Consider the following 25,106-nt stretch of genomic DNA (forward strand, 5'->3'; position numbering starts at 1 on the left):
ATTTGAGCAGAGGTCAGGTTTGAGCCTAACAAAATATTACTGTGGGCAGGATGTTTATGATAGGCTCTGCTCTGAACATTTAGAAGAGTTTGGGTTTCTCTCAAATCAATTAACTATGTATGAATAATGTATTATGGCATTGTGATGCCCTAGTCATTTTCGAGATCTACTCCTCAAGGCTAAAGGAATAGCAATAATGAGAATCATTATCTTTATTATCAAAAAGCATTCACTATTAACCAAGTGTTCTAAACACTGGAGACCATTTCACTGGAGATCCCTCTAGCTCACTATGGGCAGGGGATGTGTTCTATTGTTATGTTGTACCCTCCCAAGCACTTAGTACAGTGCTCTGCACACAGTAACTGCTCAATAAATATGATTAACTGACTGACTGAAGTAGGTACAAGGTAATCAGGTCCAACATGGGGCTCACAGTCTAAGTAGGACAGGTATTGAATCCTCATTTTGCAGATGAGGAAACTGAGGCACAGATAAATTAAAAGGCTTGTCCAAGGTAAATGGTGGCCCTGGGTTTAGTATGTAGATCCTCTGACTCTGAGGTCTTTCCTCATTCCACAAGGTCACACTTTTTGGTGGTATATGTTAAGTGCTTACTATGTGGCAGGCACTGTATTAAGCCCTGGACACAAGTAAATTGGGTTGGGCACAATTCTTTTTCCAAATGAGGCTCCCAGTCTGAATCCCCATTTTACTGATGAGGTAACTGAGGCACAGAGAAGGGAAGTGATTTACCCAAGGCCACACAGCAAAGTGGCAGAGATTATATTTAGCTCTATCTCTGGCTATAATAGTGTTAATAATAATTTTGGTATTTAAGTGCTTACTATGTACAAAGCACTGTTCTAAGCGCTGGGGGGATGCAAGGTGATCAGGTTGTCCCTCATGGGGCTCATGGTCCTCAACCCCATTTTACAGATGAGGTAACTGAGGCCCAGAGAAGTTAAGTGACTTGCCTAAAGTCACACAGCTGACAAGCGGCAGACCTGGGATTAGAACCCATGACCTCTGACTCCCAAGCCCGGGCTCTTTCCACTCAGCCACCCTGGCTATCCAGGGCTGGGAGGAGCTATAAAAGGATGATGGTGAGGATGATGTCCTTACACTGGTCCATGAACAATCAAGGAACAATCAAGGATGTTTCCAAGCTTCTGCTGTTGCATAGCAGACTCAGAGAGAATCAAATGGTATGTGGATTTTCCCTTTTTAAACTCCCATGAGTCATTAGATCTTGATACAATTAGCCAAGACTGCAATCCTTCTAGCTATTAAGCACCTTGTGGGCAGAACTGTCGACCAATTCTGTGGTATTTTAATAATAATGATGGTATTTGTTAGAGCTTACTTTATGTCAAGTACTGTAATAAGTGCTGGGATCAATACAAGTAAATCGAGTTAAACACAGTCCCTGCCCCACATGGGCTCACAGTTTTAATCCCGATTTGACAGATGAGGTAATGGAAGCAGAAAGAAGCAAAGTGACTTGCACAAAGTCACACAACAGACAAGTGGTGGAGCGGGGGGGGGTTTGAACCCACGTCCTTCCGACTCACAGACCTGTGTTCCGTCCACTAGGCCATGCCGCTTCTGAAAGATGTTTCCAAACTTCCACTCTTGTGTAGAAGTTCAGTGGTTGCCTATCAACCTTCGCATGAAGCAAAAACTCCTCACTCTTGGCTTCAAAGCTCTCCATCACCTGGCCCCCTCCTACCTCACCACCCTTCTCTCCTTCTACAGCCCAACCAGTACACTCCGCTCCTACGCCGCTGACCTCCTCACGGTCCCTCGTTCTTGCCTGTCCCGCCATCGACCTCTGGCCCACGTCCTACCACTTATCTGGAAAGCCCTCCCTCCTCACATCCACCATACTAACTCTCTTCCCCTCTTCAAAGCCCTAATGAGAGTTCACCTCCTCTAGGAGGCCTTCCCAGACTGAGCCCTCCCTTTCCCTCTGCTCCTCCTCCCCTCCCCATTCCCCCGACTCCCTCCCTCTGCTCTTCCCCCTTCCCCACAGCACTTGTGTATATTTGTATATATTATTTATTATTCTATTTATTTTGTTAATGGTGTATATATATATCTATGATTCTATTTATCCGGATGGCAATGACCCCTGCCTACTTGTTTTGTTTTGTTGTCTGTCTCCCCCATTTAGATTATGAGCTGGTTATTGGGCAGGGATTGTCTCTATCTGTTCCCGAATTGTACATTCCAAGTGCTTAGTTTAGTGCTCTGCACATAGTGAGCACTCAATAAATAGAATTGAATGAAGTGTCAGAGAAAATCAAATGGTGTGTGGATTTCCCCCAACTTTTACACTCCCATGAGTCTCTCATTAGATCTTGAAATAATTGCCCAAGACTGCAATCCTTTTAGTCATTAAAAACTCTTCGTGGGCAAGGAACATGTCTACCAATTCAGCTGTATTGTACTTCTCCAAGCTCTCAGTACAATTCTCAGAACACGGTAAGTGCTCAATAAATAGCACTGATTGAGTGAAATTGATTGACTGATTACCTCTCACGGCCACCGCTCCTGTAGAGTCTCCGGATATAAAGGAAGGGAGGAAAAAATCACCAGTCTTTTTCTCATGGATTCAGGGCAGACTGAAGCATCTGAGGTGTGATCTGAAGACTATGTCCACCTGGAGCCAGGAGCATTACACAATGGCTATGACACCAATACTGACTAACAGCTTTGGGATTGACACATTTTTTTTTCATTTTAAACATTTTCTTCCTTCTTTTTACCCTCTCAAAAGTGATGTAAAGGAATTACTTTTCCCTACCTGTTTTCTCTTATATTGCTGCTTTCATTTCCTTTAGATAAAATATCTGTAATATCTTTTGCAAATCCTAAAATGGTATAAGCAACCACGGTTACCTTGGAAACATAACAGGATTATCCTGATGCTTCTGGGAAGTCAGGAACCAAGGTGAACTTGGTCTGACACACATATTTCCTTTCTCCCGGCATTGATTCAGCACCCTTGCCTCTTAGAAAACAACTTTCTAAGTTTTTCTATTTCACATTTTGCTAGTTTAATTCCAAATATACACACTGAACCTTTGACCAGCACATCACGACTTTGGCTTCCCCCTAAACTGTTGAGCAATTTATTTTACAGGAGAGGATGGTAAACAAACTGGAGAGCAAAAAGAATACAAAACAGATAGAGATTCCAGGAAATGGAGAATGATTTGGCCCTGATTTTTCCATTCCTTAAAGAATGACCAAAATAGCCTCAGCCTTTTTCTCCTAACAGGTGGCCGTGTTACAGATTGGCATTCTCAGCTTGTGTAATATGTGCTGAGTTCTAGCACGATCTGTTGTACAAGCAGGCATGGAACAAGCAGGCATGCTCCTTTTCTAGAAAAATCATCATAATAATAATCATAACTTTGGTACTTGTCAACCAAAGATTGTACTAAGTGCTGGGGTAAATATAAGATCATCAGGTTGAACAAAGTTCCTGTCCCATATGGTGCTCACTGTATAGTTAGGGAATATAAATAAGTAGGGAAAAAGAATTAGATTAGCACTAGAGTGTCCTAGTGGAAAGATAACAGGCCTGGGAGTCAAAAGAACTGGGTTCTAATTCCAGCTCCACCGTTTGTCTGCTGGGTGACCTTGGGCAAGCCAATTAATGTCACTGTGCCTCAGTTTCCTCATCTGTAAAATGGAGATTAAGACCGGGAGCCCCACGGTGGAACAGGGACTGTGTCCAACTTGATTAACTTGTTTCTTTCCCATTGCTTAGAACAGTGCTTGGCATGTAGTAAGAGCTTAGCAAATATCATTAAAAATATAAAGGGGATGGAAGGGGAGCACCCTTGATAAGGAGAATTTCTGAATTTCTAAATATCCCATATTCACTAGTAGTATTCATGATGAGCAAATTATGATTAATTTAGAAGCAATAATTATGTTTACCTGGAATATCTCCCAATGTTTCCCCATGTAAATCAGTCCCTAAAATGAGGCTGTTGTTGCCCCTTCTGTTCCAGACTTTGTATGTCACAGCTGCAAGGTACAAAACCCGTTCCAGAAAGTAACATGCCTTGATATGTGTGGCAGGCTAAACTTAGATATGCCCATCATTTCTTGCTAGGAACAGATTCCAGTTGGAAACTTGCCTTTCAGTTGACTTCCAGGCTTGAAAAATATGACGAAAGCCAGTGACTTTCTGGTTTTGCATAGGATAATAATAATATTCATAATTATGGTAATGATGTTACCAATAATACTGATTATGGTATTAGTTAAGCACCTACTATGTACCATCCAGTGTGCCGTGAGCCCTGTTAGGGACAGAGACTGTGTCTGAACAATTTTATTGTATCGAACCCAGCACTCACAGTCTGAGTAGGAGGGAGAACAGATATTGAATGACCATTTTGCAGATGAGGAAACTGAGGCCCAGAGAAGTGAAGTGACTTGACTATACTCACACAGCCGGCAAGTGGCACGGTGGGTTTAGAACGCAGGTCCTCTGACTCTTAAAGCTCTGTACTTTCCACTAAGCCACACTGCTTCCCTTCACAGGCAGCAACTGCCATCCTGAGGCTTCATAGGGAACTTTTGACTGGATTTAAGAATTCCAAACAATTCTTGCCCACTCCCAGCCTACATATTTTTTATTTAAATAAATGATAACTTATATATGCTTATTCAATTTTATATATGCTAAAGTTTTTACTTTTGTCCTTTCTTCGTGACGGTCTTTTTTTTTTTTCTCATCAAAAGAGGAAATAACATGGACTAGGGGACCTGGGTTCTCATCCTGGATCTCCCACTTGTCTGCTGTGTGACCTTCGGCAAGTCACTTCAGTTTTCTCATCAGTAAAATGGAAATTAAATGCCTGTCCTCCCCCTTAGACTGTGGGACCATGCGGAACCAGGACTGTGTCCAATCTGATTATCTTGTATAGTTTTTTGGCATATAGTAAGTGATTTAAAAAGCTACAGTTATTGTTAATCAATAGCATTCACTTTTTAATTTATGGTATTTAAGTGCTTAATACATGCCAGGTACTGTACTAAACACTGGGGTAGACACCAACTAATCAGATTGGACACAATTCGTGTCCCACGTGGGGCTCACGGTCTTTATCCTCATTTTACAGGTGAGGTAACTGAGGCACAGAGAAGTGAAGTGACTTGTTCAAGGTCACACAGTAGAAAAGTAGGGGAGCTGGGATTAGAACCCAGGTCCTCTGAATATGTCTCTTTATTGTTACACTGTACTCCCTCAGGTGCTTAGTACAGTGCTCTGCATGCAGTAAGTGCTCAGTAAATGATTGATTGACTCCCATTCTTTCCACTAGACCATACTGCTCCTCTATGAACTAAGCACCTACTCGGAGCAGAGCAATGAAGTAAGCGCTCAGGAGAGTACAATTGGCACAATCCCTGCCTTTGAGGAGTTGATGATCTAGTCAGGGAGACAGACACTAAAATAAAATGAGGGTAGGGGGAAGCAACAGAGTTTAAAAATACGGAAACAAGTGTTACCGGTGGGGAGCTACCCTGACACAGAGGGGATGCAGAATTGTCGAAGTGTCACTAGGGAAAGTGGAAATGTTTTGACTACAGTGTCGTTGAACAATAACTGAGGTTACGTTGGCCTAATAAGGGTGTCAGAGTACATCCTATAAATATTTCTTTACAGGATCCTATAGAGTTAGGCAACGGGAAGACCAGCTGTAAAGCAGACTGTTCACCCTAATATTGAAAGAATGGCCACTGTAGCGTCGTATGAATGCAGACTGCCTGTACAGTGCTAACTCTCTGGGCACATCCAAAGTTCCCTCAGTATACCTTGATTCAAGTTATTCACAGTTCAGGCTTTTTCTCTCACCATGTCCATTTCCTCCTCTCCTCCCCTCGGGAAGTCCCGAAGGACAGTGCCGCTTCGTACATTTTGAAAGCAGAAACAGAAAGGCAAACTCTTTTCACAGATTTGATTGTGTTAGTGTTGGGAAGGAGCCCTGTGACACTGGGTGGTTTTCCACACCGAGGAGCCAGAGAAACGGTAGAATCTTCTCAACGGATGCCTGTGAAAGACGCGGCTTCTATGAAATAATTCTTGCCTCTTGACTCATTTGGAGAAAAAATGTCTGAATCATAACCCGAACATAATATGGTGATTAGTCCATCTGGCTTGATAGGATGATAATGTACCCACTAGGATGTGGTACGCTTTCTCACAGATCTTCACTGTCAGTGTTACGGCTTTTATGGTCCAGCTCTCCTTATGTTTCTCCAGCTCCTTCCCTCCTTGGCTCCTGAGGAAACTAATAATAATAACTGTGGTATCTGTTTAGCCCGTTCTTAGCATCTGGTTAGAGTGAAGCCAGAGACGTAGCGTGGGCTAGTGGATAGAGCACGGGTCTGGAACTCAGAAGGACATGAATTCTATTCTCGGCTCCAGGATTGTCTGCTGTGTGACCTTGAGCAAGTCTCTTAATAATAATGTTGGTATTTGTTAAGCGCTTACTATGTGCAGAGCACTGTTCTAAGCGCTGGGGTAGATACAGGGTAATCAGGTTGTCCCACGTGAGGCTCACAGTTAATCCCCATTTGACAGATGAGCTAACTGAGGCACGGAGAAGTGAAGTGACTTGCCCACAGTCACACAGCTGACAAGTGGCAGAGCTGGGATTCGAACTTCTCTGTGCCTGCTATCTCATCGATAAAATGGAGATTAAGGCTGTGAGCTCCACATGGGACATGGACTGTGTTCAACCTGATTAGCTTGTATCTACCCCAGCACTTAGCACAGTGCCTGGGACTTAGTAAGCATTTAAATACCACAAATAAATAAAAAGTGTGATCTCGTGGAAAGATCATGGGTCTAGAAGTCACAGGATCTGGGTTCTAATCCGGATCTGCCATGTAGCTGCTGCAACTACATGGCTTGGGTAAGTCCCTTAATTTCCCTGTGCCTCTGGGGAGCGGACCTAGCTCGGGAGGTGGATGGGAGGTAAGTATCCAGCCGGCCTCAGGTTGCACCACGTGACTAGCAGATGTCAATCAAAGGGAAAGCAGCTCCATGTTGGGTCATAATTCAACCCCTTCTAAAAGGGTTCGGTAGATGGGTTAGGATGCCCAGACACATTCATAACCCAAACAAATGCCTCTTATTCAAATTGCACCGCCATCATGGCCCATGTTGTGCTAAGTGCTTGAGAAATAGAATACAATAGAGTTGGTAAGCAAAATTCCTGCCCACAGGGAGTTTACAGTGTGTGGTGGGACCGGAGACATTACAATAAATTGCAGTAAAGGGAAAAGGCAAGGATGCATACATAACTGCTCTAGGGCTGACGATGGGGTGAATATCAAGTGCTTCAGGGGTATGGATCCCAGTGCATAGGGAACGGAGGATGGGTAGGGGAGATGAGGGCTTTTGGAGGAGATGGGATTTTAATAACGCTCTGAAAGTGGAGAGAGTGGTGGTCTGTTGGATGTGAGGAGGAGGGGGTTTCAGGCCGGAGGAAGGATGTGGAGTCCAGCTCCTCTTAATCAGTGGGGGCTCAAGAAATATCACTGATCAATCGAAGGATTTTTTTGAAGGTATTTAAGCGCTTACTATGTGACAGGCACTGTACTAAGCAGCGGGGTAAGTATAAGCTAATCAGATTGGATACAGTCCCTGTCCCACATTGGGCTTACCGTCTTAATCCCCATTTTACAGATCAGGTAACTGAGGGCCAGAGAAGTGAAGCAACTTGCCCAAGGTCATGGAGCAGACAAGTGGAGGAGGCAGGATTAGAACCCAGGTCCTTCTAACTCCCCAGGCTGTGCTTTCTCCGCCAGTTTCAGGTAAACAGGCTTCATCCTGAACCAAGCAGTCACAGTACATCCTGGATCTCCCCTCGGACTGGGGCAGTGAAAACCACGACTGCCTTCCTGCAGGGGGATGATTATAAATAAGAGGGTTGGTGCACCGACAGCATCCATGCCCAGGCAAAGCCCCGCTTATTCTATTACCCTAATTCAATTACACGCGCGCTGCCATTCCCTCTGCTCGTACTGCGGACTCTCTCCTAGTCTCTGTCTCTGCTTGACGCCGTGCTCTCCCCGTCAGTCTCAGCTGCTCTCGGTGGGGGCTGCGCTGCAGGTATATGACAGGCAGACGGTCCCCTCTCTCCTCCACAGGGATCTCCCCCGGAGCCTTGAGAGCATACACTGCCTGGGGAAGATGCATCAGCCGGGCAGCCAGGATTCCCTGAGCGGTGCATCCTTCTTCCAGGACTGGACCGAAGCACCGGAGGACAGACCGGCCGAAAAGAACGTCCCATCAGAGGTAAGGGAAAGTCATTTCTTCCCATCTGCCCAGAGAATGAACGAGGGCACGTTGGAAACAGAGGGAGCAGATGGTGTCTGTGATTCCTATTATTTTTCAATATGTTTCCCATCCCTCATTTGGGGGCTTTTGGCCACACGGAGAAAGGGTGTTTGCAATGATTTTTTTTTCTCTGGCAAACAGAACAGGGCCAGTTTGGGGTTGGAGAAGCTGAAGGACAGGGATTTTGAAGGCGAGCCGGGACTTGCAATCTTAAGGAGGTAAGGGACACCAGAGCCCAGCCGCAAGGATGTTTTTAAGGCAGAGACGGACTGAGAGAGCAGTTCTTTTTCCCTGGAATGCAACTTGGGCTTGGAATCTTTGCAGCGTGCTGTCCCTGCTGGATTCAGCCTCTCTTGGCAGGCTCCCTCTCAGAAATTTTTCCTTTTAAATCCGGAGAGGTGCAAAGATAATAGTTGGAGAGGGAAAAATGAAAAGGAGTGGGCAGGATGTCCTCGTGGGGCTGATGATGATGGGGAGTGTGGATTTGGGGAAAGATGTATTCAAGGTCAGGGTGGACGACTAGGTGTGCGTGCACATCCGTCTCCATAGGGGAGCACGTATATGATCTATGGGGTGTAAGTTAGTGCCTATGTGGATGGATACTTAGAGTGTAGCACATGTGGGAAAATTACCCAGAAAGGAGTGGTTCTTTTTGAGGAGAAGCTTTGGAAAAAATGAGAGGCAAGGAGGAAAAAGAGAAAACAGCTCCAGGCGTTGCACAGCGCTCAAGCGTTTTGTTTGTACAGTGTAATGGGGACTGTGGGTCCCTTACTGTCCTTTTTGTCCTCATAAGTGAACTTCTTCCAATATGAAGGACATCTATACTATATATATATAAATAATATATTACATTAACGTATAATATATATTAAATCTCTCTCTATAATAATAATAATGTTGGTATTTGTTAAGCGCTTACTATGTGCAGAGCACTGTTCTAAGCGCTGGGGTAGACACAGGGGAATCAGGTTGTCCCACGTAGGGCTCACAGGCTTCATCCCCATTTTACAGATGAGGTAACTGAGGCACCGAGAAGTGAAGTGACTCGCCCAAGGTCACACAGCAGACAAGTGGCAGAGCTGGGATTCGAACTCATGACCTCTAACTCCAAAGCCCGTGCTCTTTCCACTGAGCCACGTTGCTTCTCTCTATAACAAGCGTACGATTCTTATGGGCAGAGGAATGTGTCTGCTAATTCTATTGTAACTAAATACAACAGTGACTAAAGTGACTAAATATTTCACCTTATTACTAAAGGCTTGGGAAGCAGCATGGCCTAGTGGATAGAGTGTGGGCCAGAGAGTCAGAAGGACCCGGCTTCTAATCCTGACTCTACCTTTTGTCTGCTCTGTGATCTTGAGTAAGGGATTTAACTTCTCCACGCCTCAGTTACCTCATCAGTAAAATGGGGATTAAGACCGTGAACCCATATGGGACATGGACTGTGTCCAACCTGGTTAAGTTGTAGCTACCCCAGTGCTCAGACCAGAACTTGAAACACAGTAAGTGCTTAGCGACTGCCAATATTATTATTATTATTGTTATTATTACTCTCTCAAGTGCTTAGTACAGTGCTCTGTACATAGTAAGCACTCAATAAATACCTATGATTGATATTATATATCAATCAAGTAAGTAGGTATACTTGCTGGGCTTGGTGAGTGCTTGGACCACAGAATAATAAAATAATGATAATTGTGGTATCTGTTAAACAGTTAGTATGTGCCAAGCATTGTACTAAGCACAAGATAATCAGGTCAGACACTGTCCCAGTCCCATATGAGTCTCATGGTTTAAGTAGGAGGGAGGACAGACATTGAATCCTCATTTTACAGAGGAGGAAACTAAGGTATAGACAAGTTAAGTGACTGGCCCAAAGTCACACAGCAGGCAAGTGGTGGAGGCAGGATTAGAACCCAGGAGTGCCGATTCCCAGACCCTGGCTCTTTCCAAGCTGTTTCAGTTGCTGGTTTTCAATAGACTAACTCTAGGGTTTCTGTAATGTAACCTATTGTCTCAAATCCCTGGGAGAACCACAGACCTGAACCAAAATTCATCAAATGGTAAGCATGACATTTCTGCTCTTGGCACTGTTAAAACCAATTCTGTGTTTGAAGGGAAAGTAGGGAAGACAGCTTTTGGAAGCCGGTTTGGCCTCTGGGGATTCAACCAGTCCTTCTGACCACCACTGGGCACAGCCTGGAGTTTTTCCGCTTCTGGAACATCTGGCTTAGAGGCAGCTCAGTTCTGGAACCCTCACCTCCAGGCTCCTGCTTTCGTTCTGTTCAGAAGGGGTAGAAGACTTATAGGGTAGAGGAAGATGCAGAATTTGCCCACTCGGTCCCTTGAGTTTCCTGGGCTGAAAAAGAAAGAGGTTACGTGAGATTGGTCCTCCCTAATTAGTCACAGCCAAGAAGTCGGGAAGAATCAAGGCTTTTCTCCATTGAAACCTCTCACCGATTGAACCTGACATGCAAGCCACCCCTGATAGCCCTGAGAGCGCTGGGATTGCCTTGCCCAGTGATTCCATTCCATTCCCTTTACGACTGCACAAGGCAAAAATGAAATAGTCAAGGTTTGCTGAGGAGTGATGATGATTCCAGAATATCACCTGGGATGGATCCCAAGTCAGTTTTTATTTGGAGAAGAATTCTGGATACTGGGCTGAGTTCTGGGTAAGATTCGGGGCAGTGGTCCTCGAACTAGAGGGATGGGTCACATGGTGACAGGACCATTTGAACGTTGATGAAACAGGCATATGATTTTCACTGAATTCCTCAGCCCCTCCTCTAAGTGATTTCCACCTCACTTACCAACCTTCCTCTCACTACTCCTCTCTTTGCCCAGTCCCAGGGACTCTAAAAATATTTCTTAAATAATATTGATTATATATTTTTCCATAAGCGGGCAGGCTATAACTCAAGGGAGAAGCCCATCATTTTTTAAATGGTATTTGTTTAGCGCTAACTGAGTGCCAGGCACTGCATCGTTTGTGAAATGAAATTGAATCATTTGAGAAACAGCATGGCATAATGGATTGAACACGGGGCTGGGAGTCGGAAGGTCATGGTCCTGGCTCTGCCACTTGTCTGCACTGTAACTTTGGGCAAGTCGCTTCACATCTCGGGGCCTCAGTTCCCTCGTCCGTAAAATGGGGAATGAGACAGTCAGTCCCATGAGGGACAGGGACTGTGTCCAACCCAATTTGCTTGTATCCATTCAAGTAATTAGTACAGTGCCTGACACATAAGTAAACACTTAACAAATACCATCATTATTATTATTAGTAGTAGTATTTCTCTGATACAGCCGCTCTCCCCTTTTCAACAGCATGGAATCTTAGGAATCATTTTGTGGGGTAGGGTTGGGGGACACAGGGGAATGCATTTAACGGTGCCTTACACAGAGTAAGTGCTCAATAAATATGATTGAATGAATGGAATGAGAATCAACCAATCAGTGGTATTTACAAAGCGCTTACTACATATAGAGAACTGTAATAAGTGCTTGGGAAAGTACAGTAGCTCAGAGTTGAGCAATGCTGTTTTACTTGCTCCCTCTGCCCAGAGAGGAGGACTGATATTGCTTTTACATGCTTTTCCAAGTCACTTCATTTCTCTCTACTCTCTTTTCCTCATCTGTAAAATGGGAATTATCTTTTAATGATATTATTAAGTGCTTACTATGTGCCAGATGCTGTACTAAATGCCGGAGTAGATAGAAGCCAATCTGGTTGGACACAGTCCATGTACCACATGGGGCTTGCAATAATAATCAGATTAGGTAACTGAGGGAGAGAGGGGTTCAGTGACTTGCCCAAGGTCACACATCAGATAGATGGCAGAGATGGGACTAGAATTCAGGTCCTCAGACTCGTAGGCCCATGCTATTTCCACTAGGATATGCTGCTTCTCGATACCTGCTCTCCCTCTTGCTTAGGCTGTGAGCCCTGATTCTCTTACATCTATCCCAAAAATTAGTACAGTGGCACATAGTGAGCACTTGAGACATGTTATTATCACTATACTTGCAAGTGATTTCCTGGGCCTGGGATAAGGAAAGAAGTCCATAGAGATTGGGCTGAGGGGGGGGATGTGAAGTGAACAAATGGGTAATATGAGACAAATCCGGGCAAATAGTATCTATATGTGTTGGTGCACACCCAGAAACATGTCTATGAGGTATGCAATAGGCAGGAGATGTGACGGCTCAAGGATTGGAGATAAGGAGGCAGAGAATGTGTATTTGTGAGAAATTGGAGAAGGCAGCCTGCAAAGAGATAATGTGAACAAGAATGTGTTCATTCTCCTGGACCAAGAAAACTCTAAATCCAGTCCTTTTGACTGGGAAGAATGCTGATCTTAAACCATGGAGGTCTCGGGTTCTCGGGATGAGCGTGACAGGGAGAGATCACTGATCGATCAATCAATATTGGTACTTATTGAGTGCTTACTATTTGCTTACAAAGCAGAACACTGTACTAAGTGCTTGGGAGAGAACAATACAACAGAATCAGCGGACACAATCCCTGCCCCTAACGAGCTTACAAGTGCACTCTGCAAACAAATGTGTTGCAGAAAAGAATGATTGGAGGTTTAAGGGTCCATAGAATGTTGAATTTGGAACAAGGCAGAAAGAATTCAGGAGCTTTTAACCTCTGGGAGATTTTATTTGAAAAGGAACCAGGCGGTTATTATAAAAAAAAATAGCAGTGATATTTGTTTATCGCTTATTCTGTGCCATTCTCTGTACTAAACCCTGGGATAGATACAGGATAATCAGGTTGGACATAGTCCCTGCCCCACATGGGGATCACAGTCTAAGTACAAGAGTGCCTAGTTCAGTGGTCTGCATACAAGTAAGTGATTAAGGCTTTCTACTATTACTACTCCCTGTTTATTTCATCTCCATTTTATGGATAAGGAAATTTGGGCATGGAGAAGTTGTGAGTTGCCCAAGGTCGCACAGCAGGCAAGTGGCAGAGCTGGGATTAGAGACCGTAAACTCCTTGTCAGCAGGGAATGGGCCTACCAATTTCAGTGAATCGTGTTCTCCCAAGTGCTCAGTACAATGCTTTGTACGCAGGAATTGCCAAATAAATACCATTGATTGATCGATCAATTGATTGATTGGTCCTCCAACTCCCAGGCTTGTGTTCTTTCCACTAGGTCACACTGGCCATACATGAAAGGGGGATGCCGAAAAGTGAAGAGAGAAGCACCCTAAAAAAGCAGCATGGCTTAGTGGAAAGAACATGGGCTTGGGAGTCAGAGGAGATTGGTTCTAATGCCACCTCTACTAGCTGTTTGCTTGTGAGCCTCTGCCACTTGTCTGCTGTGTGACCTTGGCCAAGGTACTTCACTACTATGTACCTCAGTTACCTCATCTGTAAAATGGGGATTAAGGCTATGAGCCCCACATGGGACAACCTGCTTACCTTGTTTCCACCCCAGTGTTTAGAACAGTGCTTGGCACACAGTAAATGCTTAACAAATAAAATGACTAGTATTATTAGTATTATAAGAGCAGCTTAGTAGAGTGTCTGCACACAGTAAGTGTTCACATACGAATGAATGACTCTTTTTATTTGAGGGTAGAGATGGGGGATGTTCAATTAAAGGGCTCAGAGATCAGGTCTGAATTGTACTACATATGGCCTCAGCATCGAAAAAGGACAGAGTTCTTCCACTTAATTAGGAATAGCTGCACACACCTCAGGGATTTCCCCCAGTCGACTTCATCATCAACCAACAATGGTATTCATTGAGCCCTTACTGTGTGTAGAGCACTGAACTAAGCACTTGGGAGAGCACAATACAATGGAATTAATGAATTCATTCCTTGTCCGCAACAAGCTTAATAATGTTGGTATTTGTTTGTGTTTGTTAAGCGCTTACTATGTGCCGAGCACTGTTCTAAGCGCTGGGGTAAACACAGGGGAATCAGGTTGTCCCACGTGGGGCTCACAGTCTTAATCCCCATTTTACAGATGAGGGAACTGAGGCACAGAGAAGTTAAGTGACTTGCCCACAGTCACACAGCTGACAAGTGGCAGAGCTGGGATTCGAACACATGAGCCCTGACTCCAAAGCCCGTGCTCTTTCCACTGCGCCACGCTGCTTCTCATTTTTCTTCCAAAAGTTACAATAAGTACTGGATAAATACGAGGGATTGCTTGATTGATCCCTGCAAGGTAGGTAGAGGAAAAACATTATCCTCCCCATTTTCCAGATGAGGAAACTGAGGCTCAGAGAGATTGCACAGAATAACAGTGGGAGAGCAAGGGGATTATCTAATATCACCTGATGCCCAGCCAAATCATTGTTATTTTTATTATTATTGTGTACATACTATATGTCAAGCACTATTTTAAGCACTAGAGTACATATAAATTAATCAGGTCAGACACTGTCCCTGTCCCACATGGCCTCCCAGTCTAAGTAGGAGAGTGAACAGTTATTGAATCCTTATTTTACAGATGAGGAAACCGAGGCACAGAAAAGTTGTGATTTTTTTCCCAAGGTCACACAGCAAGCAGCTGACAGAGCCGGAATTAGAACCCAAGTCTCTGACTCCCAGACCCGTGCTCTTTCCACTGCCACATTTCTCCTCATGGCCACACCCTTTCCATGAGATTAAATTGAGAAGGAATGGGGAGAGGAGGAGACGACTGCCTTCCTGTGGCAGGCAAATCCCCAGTCCCAGACAGCACCTTAAGATCTGATGGAAAATCTCTTACAAGAAGGAGCAAAAAAATCTCTGTATGAGGATCCTGAGCAGAGGCTTCTGCTTCCAAGGGCTAAGTGAAAGAAAGCACTAGAGGAAGAGCTATGAGCCAGAGCTATTAGCTTCTGATCCCCTGGGAGATTTTTGGGATTGCATGACCCCATCCAAGCCCATCCAATCAATGATTTATGGGAGAAAGATTTATGAGGATTTCAAAAACCGGGCTCCTGCAGTGAAAGGAAGAGGGAGAAGTGGAGATGGCAAGAGGCCCTGGACCCATTCAGTACAACCAGGATCACAATCCAAAGCCTCTTCCTCTGATATATATGTATTTTAAATGGTATTGGTTAAGTGCTCATTGTGAGCCAGGCACTGTACTAAGCACTGGAGTAGACACAAGATAATCAAGTTGGACCCAATCCCTGTCATTTATAGGGCTAACATGTTTACTCCCCATATTATAGATGTGGTAACTGAGGCACAGTGAAGTTAAGTAACTTGCCCAAGGTCACACAGCAAACAAGTGAAGGATCAGGGATTAGAACCCATGCTCTCTGACTCCCAGGCCCGAGCTCTTTCCACTAGGTCAAGCTGTATCTCAGGAATTTTCCAAGCATCTGCATCCTCTGAAGAGTCAGAACAAACCTCTCTCTTTCCCTTCATTGCTCTTCTCTTTCTCTCCCCCTCATTCTCTCCCATTAAGAAATCCCAGAATCTCAAAAAATCCCAGAATCTCAAACAACCCTGATAAAGAAAGGCCAGCAATAGAAGATGCTCTTCCTGCTTGAAATGGCAGAAATGTGCTTTCCAGAGCTTGTCATAAGTCTTTCACGTTTGAAAGGAATTCAGTTTCCTTCGATCTGAACAATGGAATTGTGTTTTGGCTGCTGGGAGTATTTCAGTCAATCAATCGATGGTATTTATTGCACAGAACAATACGAAACCATCAGCAATGTCAAAACCAATGGGCTACCCAACTCTGAGTTCTTTTTTCTAACCGCAGCAACAAGATGCTTGGAGGATCTTAAAATGTAAAGCCCCATATGGAACAGGGACTGTGTCCAACTTAATTAAACCATATCTACCTTGATGTGCAGAACAGTGTTTGACACATAATATGCGCTTAACAAATTCCATTAAAAATAAAAACCCCTATGATGATTACCGTGTTCAGAGCACTGTACTGAACACCTGGAAGAGCACAATATAACTGAGTTAATATACATTGTCCCTACCCCATAACAAGCTTACGGTCTAGAGGGGGAGACAGACATTGATATAAATAAATGATTTATTATATATAATTTATAGATCTGTACGTAAGTGCTGTGGGCCTGAGGGTGGGGTGAATATCAAATGGTCAGAAGTCACAGATACAAGTGCGTAGACGATGCAGGAGGGAGAGTGAGCTGAGGAAAAGAGGGCTTGATTAGGGAAGACCTCTAGGAGGAGAAGGGACCTTAATAAAGCTTTAAAAGTGGGGAGAGTGGTGGTCTGGCATATATGGAAGGGGAGAGGGTTCCAGGCCAGAGGGAAGATGTGCGAAAGGGGTCGGAGGCTAGATAAGTGAGCTAGCCGTATGCTCTTTCCACCAGGCTACACAGCTTTAGCTACAGCTATGCTTTATATTTTATTTTGTCTCTCCTTCCTGATGACTTCAAAGTATAGTTGAGGAAGAGTGTGTCCTGAAGAGCAGCGTGGCCTAGTGGAAAGAGCACAGGTTGGACGTTCCAATCCCTGCTCTGCCATTTGCCTCCTGTGCGAACTCGGTCAAGTCACTTATTCATTCATTCAATAGTATTTATTGAGCGCTTACTATGTGCAGAGCACTGTTCTAAGCGCTTGGAATGTACAATTCGGCAACAGAGACAATCCCTGTCCAATGACGGGTTCACGGTCTAAATGGGGGAGACAGACAGCAAAGCAAAACAGAACACAGCAACAACATCAAGATAAATAGAATCAAGGAGATGTACTCCTCATTAACAAAATAAATAGGGTAATAAATAGTATATACAAATGAGCACAGTGCAGAGGGGAGGGGAAGGGGGAAGAGCTGAAGATGGGAGGGGAAGGGGGAAGAGCAGAAGATGGGAGGGGAGGGGGAGCAGGGGGAAAGGGGGGCTCAGACTGGGACAGCCTCCTGGAGGAGGTGAGCTCACTTATCTTCTCTGGGCCTCATTTTCCTCATCTGCAAAATGGGGATTCAATGCCTGTCCTCTCTCCCCCATATACTGGGGGCACCATGTGGAACAGACAGGTGTCTAATCTGATTGTATCTACCTCAGAGTTTAGGAGAGTGCTTGACACGTAGGGCCTTCCAAGCACTTAGTGCTCTGCACATATTAAGCGCTCAATAAATACTATTGAATGAACATAGTAAGGGCTTAACAGATACCGTGTCAATTTAGCTAACCTTTTTGGCCATCCCCACAAGAAGGACTAGTGTTTGAGAAAAGCAGTCAGAATGACTCCAAAATCTCATTCCTCAGTTGTGGAACTGGATTCTTTTCCCCCTAGGTTCACTACCTTATACGAGTTTATACTGGTGCTCATTCCCAGGTGTGCTACCTTAAACTGGTTAACACTAATACTCACACCCAGGGGCATTACTGTGCACTAGTTTTCACTGGTGCTCACCCCCAGGGGCACTACCTTGCCCTGGTTTTCATTTGTGCTCACCCCTAGGTGCACTTCCTTACACTGGTTAACACTGGTGCTCACCCCTAGCTGCACTACCTTACACCAGTTTACACTGGTGCTCATCCCTAGATTCACTGCCTTTCACTGGTTTTCACTGGGGCTCACTCCCAGGTGCAGTACCTGACCCAGACATTCACTGGTACTCACCCCCCAGGTGCACTACCCTTACACTGGTTTACTCTGGTGCCCACCTTCCATCCACCTTTTTTCCTGCAGTCTGTCCCCGGCTGCATCACATTTCACCATCAAGAAAAGCTTTGAGTCATCTGCACGCTTTTGCTGCCTACTCCCTCCCCCGCAACATTCACGACGCTGTTAAATAAAACCATCCCTAGCACATCTTGCTGGGGAAACCCACTGTCCACGGTTCTCCATCTTGAAAAGGGGCTTTTTGTTCTCAGAATAATATTCCCTTGGTTTCTGTAGAGCACTTTTATTTTTTCTGAAGTGTTCTCACATCAATGATCTCCTTTAATCCCTTCTTTTTGTTTCCTATTTTTAGCTAATCTCTCCACGACATGTTGCTCATGATTGCTCAGCTGTTTTAAGTACTTCATTGTGGAATGGTGTTTGAGACCTTTTTAAAGCCTAAATATACTGGGCTACTGGCTCTTTAGCCACATCCTTATTGCTCCCTTCAAAGAACTCCAGCAGATTCATGAAGCACGATTTCCCCTTAGATAAACCGTTACCTTTCCCTTACAGGTTGTGTTTTCTTCAGTGAACGCTGGTCTCAGACTTAACTTTGGATTCTAGTAATATCCCAGGATCGGAAGAGAGATTTACTGATCTAGAATTCCCAGAATCTGTTCTAGAATCTTTTCCAAGGAGGGACTGTTTGTGATGATAGGTTACTCTCTCTGAACACAAATTTGAACTCCCTCTCTGATTTCCTTTCTGTCTAATAATAATAATTATAATAATAATAACGCTGGTATTTGTTAAGCGCTTACTCTGTGCAGAGCACTGTTCTAAGCGCCGGGGTAGATACAGGGTGATCAGGTTGTCCCACGTAGGCCTCACAGTTTTAATCCCCATGTTACAGATGAGGGAACTGAGGCACAGAGAAGTCTGGGTGATTTGCTTATGACAACCTTTTCAATTTGGTCTGAAACAAGACCACAGTCTGATCCAGTTCCCCTGACCTGTTTGCTATTAAAAAATAACAGCATGAACAGGAGTGTCAATCCTTCTATCACCTTCCACAGAAGGAAGAATGTGCAAATCAGACTGTACATTGGGGAATGCGAGGAAGATGTGGTAATAATAATGGCAGTTGTACTTTTCCTTCGGTCTTTGCCTATCAGCATGGCATTTCTCCACCTAGAAGAGCTTTGAATCATCTGCACACTTTTGCTGCCCACTAACTCCTCCGTACCATTCATGACGAGGCTAAATAAAGCCATCCCTAGCACAACTTACTATGTCGTGAGCAATGTACTGAGCACTGGGGCATATAGAAGATCATGAGATCATACATAGTCCCTGTCCCTCAGGGGCTTACAGCCAAAAATTAGGAGGGAGAGAGGTTTTGAATCCCCATTTTATAAATGAGGAAATTGAGGCACAGAGAAGTTAAGTGACTTGCCCAAGCAAGTGGAAGAGCCAAGATTAGAATCCAGGGCCTTTGATTCCCAGGACAGGACTCATTCTACTAGGCCATGTTGCTTCTCAGTGTGATAATTAATGGTGGGGAGGATTCTGGGAAGATTTTTATCCTGCAGTTATATAAAGTCAGTTCCTTTCACAGAGAATAATCAATAAATCAGTGGTATTTATTGAGCACCTACTTTCCCTCATCATTCAATCATATTTATTGAGCACTTACTGTGTGCAGAGCACTGTACTAAGCTCTTGGAAAGTACAATTCGGCAACAGATAGAGACAATCCCTACCCAACAACGGGCTCACAGTCCCGAAGAGGGGAGACAGCCAACAAAACAAAACAAGTAGACAGGCATCAATAGCATCAAAATAGAAAAATAGAATTATAGATATATATGCATCATTAATAAAATAAATAGAATAATAAATATGTACAAATATGCACAAGTGCTGTGGAGTGGAGGGTGGGTAGAGCAGAGGGAGGGAGAAGGGGCATTGGGGACGAGAGGAGGGGTAGAGGGAAAGGGAGGGCTCAGTCTGGGAAGGCCCCTGGAGGAGGTGAGTTCTCAGTAGGGCTTTGAAGAGGGGAAGAGAGTTAGTTTGGCGGATGTGAGGCGGGGGGTGCTTTCCAGGCCAGAGGTAGGATGTGGGCCAGGAGTCAACGGCGGGACAGGCGAGAACGAGGCACAGTGAGGAGGTTAGCAGCAGAGGAGTGGAGTGTGCAGGCTGGGCTGTAGAAGGAGAGCAGGGAGGTGAGGTAGGAGGGGCAAGTTCCCTAGGATGGACAGCTTTGAAGCCAATAGTGAGAAGTTTTTGCTTCATGTGATGGTTGATAAGCAACCACTAGAGATTTTTGAGGGGGACAGTGACATGCCCAGAGCATTTCTGTAGAAAGATAATCAGGGCAGCAGAGTGAAGTATAGTGTGCAGAACACTGTACTTAGTCAATCTTAATTATTAAGCGCTTACTCTGGGCAGGGCTCTGTATTTATCTCTTGGGAGAGCTAAATAGAGTTAGTCGACATGATCCCTATCCTCAAGGAGCATACAATCTAATAGGGGAGTTGGATACTAAAATAAATTACAGCTAGGGGAAACAACAGAATATAAGGATATGAACATAAGCTTTGTGGGGAAGTGAGGATTGGGTGAGTGCCTAAGTACTAAACGTTGAGGACTCAAGTACATAGGTGATGTAGGAGAAGGGGAGTAGGGTGGAGAGGTGAGGGATCATCTCAGACCTATAGCACTGAAGAAGAAGAAGTAATAATAATAATAATCATGTTGGTATTTGTTAAGCGCTTACTATGTGACGAGCACTGTTCTAAGCGCTGGGGTAGACACAGGGGAATCAGTTTGTCCCACGTGGGGCTCACAGTCTTCATCCCCATTTTACAGATGAGGGAACTGAGGCACCGAGAAGTTAAGTGACTTGCCAAGTAGTAGTGAAGCAGCGTGGCCTACTGGATAGAGCACAGACCTGGGAGTCAGAAAGACCTGGGTTCTAAAGCTGGCTCCGCCACGTGTCTGTTGTGTGACCTTGGGCAAGTCACTTAGCTTCTATCTGCCTCAGTTACCTGATTTGTAAAATGAGGATTAAGACTTTGAGCCCCATGTGGGACAGGGACTGTGTCCAACCTAGTAAGGTTGTATGTACCCCAGGACTTAGAACAGTGCTTTACACAAAGTGCTTAACAAATGCTGTCATTATCATTGTTATTATTTATTTATATTAACAACTGTCTTCCCCTCTAGACTGTAAACTTGTTGTGGGCAGTGAAGATGTCTGTTATATTGGTGTGTTGTAATCTCCCAAGTGCTTAGTACAGTGCTCTGCACACAGTAAGTGCTCAATAAATAGCATTGGTGGAGGGATGGATGATTGATTTAAATGCCCACTCTTTGAACACAGTGCTTGAAAGAGGACAATGAAAAGCAGAACAAAGAAGTCAGGAAGAGACCAAATGAAAAAGCCCTAGCTCGTTATTTAGACAACAGCTCCCTTCCTTAGAGTTAATCTTCTTTCTCAGGGTTATCTAGCCCATGGATTAAAGCTGCTTTCAGTTCCTCTTTCTGCTTCTCCAGAATGCGCTTCCCCCCAGCTTTGTAAAATGAAAAAGGGCAAAAGGAGGGAGTGAAAAGTAGTGTGGCCTAGTGGAGAGAGCATAGACCTGAGCGTTAGAAAGACCTGGGATCTAATCCCAGTTCCACTATTTGTGTGCCATGTGTCCATGGGCAAGTCACGTCACTTCTCTGTGCTCGTTACCTCATCTGTAAAATGAGGATTAAGACTGTGAGCCCTGTGTGTGATGTGGCCTGTATCCAACCTGATTAGTTTGTATCTATCACAGAGCTTAGTACAGTGTCTGGAACATAGTAAGCGCTGAACAAATACCATAAAAAAAAGAGGGATTGGGGCAAAGGAGCCACTGCCCACCTTCTTCCTTCTCGTCATCTCGGGAAAGCAGTGTACTGCTGAATGGCGACTCAGAAGCTCTGTGAGATTTGGAGATGCTGACAGAAGAATTTGGCATTCTAAAATCAATTGTAGGGATTAGTGTAGAAGCAGATAAATGGGGAAAAAGGACTTAAAGTCAATCTTGTTGTCTTCCCCTCCCTGCCATAAGGTGAAAGAGATCTCTTTTGCCTAGTGTTTTATAGGGGCTTGGCAGGGATAGAGAGTGGTGGAGAGTGGTGTCATATAGAGATGGAGACAGAGATCGGGTTGCTATTTCATCCCGATTTTGCTCCCTACTTCCTTGACCCACTTCCGCTGGAAGAGATGGAACCAGATGGAAGAGAATTTCTAAGCCTGGAAGGTAGAACACCTGCTTGGAGGGTGAAAACTTAGTCAGTGGTATTTACTGAATGACTACTGTGTGCAGAGCACTGTACTAAGTGCTTGGGAGAGTACAATCCAACAGAATGGATAGGCACGTTTCCTGCCTTAAAGGAGTTTAGGGTCCAGTGGGTTAAAATTGCTAGTGGTTCACGTTTGTTCAAAATGCTGGAATAAACACGTATGATTGTGCCAAGACAATCTCAGATTCTGTAGGGCAGCCTGGGCTGTTCTAGGAAAACAGAGCATTGTCACATGTTATAGTGGCCATTGATGGCACTCAAGAATATTAACCATCCATTCTGCCAATGATTCCACCCCCAGTGGGGGATGGGTCAGTCGAAAACTGGATTCTCCGGTATTTAGAAAGACCACCCAAGCACCAGCCCCCAGCTGCTATGGCTCATGCCGCACGCCTGGATTTCTGAGTCCAGTCTGGATCATGTTCAGTCTATGTGCATTTTTTTGTTTTCTGGTATCTGTTCAATGCTTACTAAGTGTCAGTGTTCTAATAACTCTTTCCACTGAGCTAAGGTCACACAGCAAGCAATCAGCAGAACTAGAATTAGAACCTAGGTTCTCTGACTCCCAGGACCATACTCTTTCCACTAAGCCATGCAGTTTGGATTCTATTGCATTCTGCAATGTGTGGATTAGGCATTCTAAAGAGCTGTTGGATGGTAAATATTTTGAGGGCAGGGATAGTGTCTACCAACTGTAGTTTCCAAGCCCTTATTACAGTATTCTGCATACAGTAAGGACTCAGTAAACATCACTATAGAAAGAATAATTGCTGGGGGGTATTAAGCAGGGCCGTCTTCAGGCAGGAAAGGTGAGAGGAGCCACTTCCGTGAGTACTGTCAGGGAAGCAGCAGTGAAATGGTGCTTAGAAGACAGCAGGATGTAGTGGTTGGGAAGGGTCTTTCCACCCATGTTGGAATCAAGCCAGGGTGACTGGGGCCCTGGGAGAGGAAAGCAATGGCTTTTGTGCAAGCGGGGGGTGGTGAGAGGATCCTGGTTTCCTCCAGAGAAAAGCTTGAGGCTCGTGGGTCTCTTCTTCTCTATGGCTTCGTTGCATCTCACTGTATATAAGTCATTAGGCAGGAAGCATAACGTGTATCGGGTGGGTGATTTAAGGAAAGGGCAATTTTTATTTCCTCACCTCTGTGCAGTCGAATATCTGAATTCAACCCTGGTTTTGACCTGCAAACTCTCCTCACCATACCCAAGTCCCAGAGAAGCTGGGGGACGGATATCCCAGTGCCCGCAGTGTTCCGCCAAGATAATGGGGTCAGTCTTTCCGGAGCTGTGGGTGAGTGGAAGCCAACATATGCTCGGTGGTTATTTGTAGGACTCTGTTTGAATTCCTTGTGACAAATGACTCTGCTTTTGTTGGGTCCTTTGTGCCTCCGCAGCTGGAGGGATTAATTTTTTTCAAGAGAGATAGAGGCAGGTGGTACAGCAAAAACAGGCCAGCCCTAGCCGCTGAATGTGGGAGGAAAGAGTCAGGTCAAATATGGATGTCGTACTCTCCCAAGAACCTAATGCAGTGTTTGGGACACAGTAAGCACTCAATAAATAACCATCAACTGATTGACCGATTGATTGAGTGTGCAGAGGGAAACGCACTATTCGTAGGAGCTCCTGTCCCCACCTTCAAAGGTCCGGCTGGAAAGCAAGACCTGATTTGCTGTCAGGCCATGGCAAAGCTGGAGACTGTAAGCTTGTTCACTCATTCAGTTGCATTTATTGAGTGCTTACTGTGTGCAGAGCACTGTACTAAGCACTTGAAAAGTACAATTCAGCAACAAATAGAGACAATCCCTACCCAACAAGCTCGAGGAATGTATCTGTCATATTTTTATATCGATCTCTCCCCTCCGCTTAGTACAGTGCCCTGCACTTAGTAAGCTCTCAATAAATACAATTGACTGACTGACTCGGATCTTTCGGGGGAGATCCAATCCGGATTTTTAGCCTCCCTAATGGGAAGAAGTGGACCAAGCCATACCAGTCCAGCTCCTCCCTGCCTTTTCCCTTGCCTCTTTCTCCTCCTGTAAGTGCAGAGCCAATTTACAGTGGAAGTTAGAGTCAACACATCTGTCATGTTAGCAACCCTCCCCCACCTTCCCACCGCCCTCCGCCTCCTGCTGCTTCACGCCTCCCCCTTTTCTCCCTCCCCCTGCTTTTCTGCTCAGCCCCGTGTCCCCCTGGGCTTCTGCTACGTGGTGGCGAATTCTGTTTTTTTTTCTTTTTTTTTTTTTAATTCCGGCTGATGGACTCTCCCATTTGTAGAGCCTCAGTCCCTGGATGTGCTTGCACTGGGATGATCAGCTTGGCTCTCAGAGCCTGCACTCCTAATCTCCGGCTTATGCCTTTGCAGTGGCCGACGCAAACCTGTGCAGGCCATCTCTCCTACTCCCTAGTGGGGGATGATCCCAGCTGGTGAGGGGCCACCGGCAGACCTCGGACCCAGCATCTCGAAATCGGGGTAAGAGCTTTTCCTTCCCGGTCTCCTGTCTTGATGTCTCCTCTAATGTTTGGAGTGTAGGGGAGGAGGTTAAGGGACAGGATGTGGAATCAAGATGGGGAGGGCAAATTGAGCGAGGATGTGGGGGAATGTACCCTGAGGGAGAGAGAATTTATTGGAGACATCCTTGCCACTGGAGGAGACATCCGATCAATTTGGTTCTCACTGCAGGTCTGAGAGTGCCTTAGTTGCCCTGCTTCTTTCTGCTTGGTGTTGGTCCATTAGGGGTGATTGGGCAACCTCACTTCTTGCCCTGAAAGCTTTCTCCTCCTTGTGTGCAACTGACCGAGGGAGGCCAGGGACACCTCCGCTTTCCTCGGAAAGCAAGC

General features: G+C 45.0%; 1 protein-coding gene across 2 annotated transcripts in view; it reads left to right on the plus strand.

The window, feature by feature from the left end:
- The first annotated feature begins 7,982 nt into the window (after positions 1-7,982).
- The window catches only part of SV2B (synaptic vesicle glycoprotein 2B), a 156,230-nt gene continuing 139,106 nt past the window's right edge, over positions 7,983-25,106 (plus strand). Inside the window, exons 1-2 of one of the 2 annotated variants that reach the window (XM_016227892.3) lie at positions 7,983-8,332; positions 24,631-24,738. The gene's annotated coding sequence lies outside the window, so the exon portion shown is untranslated. The remainder of the gene's footprint in view (positions 8,333-24,630; positions 24,739-25,106) is intronic. The other variant, XM_001508186.6, reaches the window with a different exon arrangement.

This window comes from Ornithorhynchus anatinus, chromosome 5, assembly GCF_004115215.2.
Source record: "Ornithorhynchus anatinus isolate Pmale09 chromosome 5, mOrnAna1.pri.v4, whole genome shotgun sequence".
In the NCBI taxonomy this organism is placed as follows: domain Eukaryota; kingdom Metazoa; phylum Chordata; class Mammalia; order Monotremata; family Ornithorhynchidae; genus Ornithorhynchus; species Ornithorhynchus anatinus.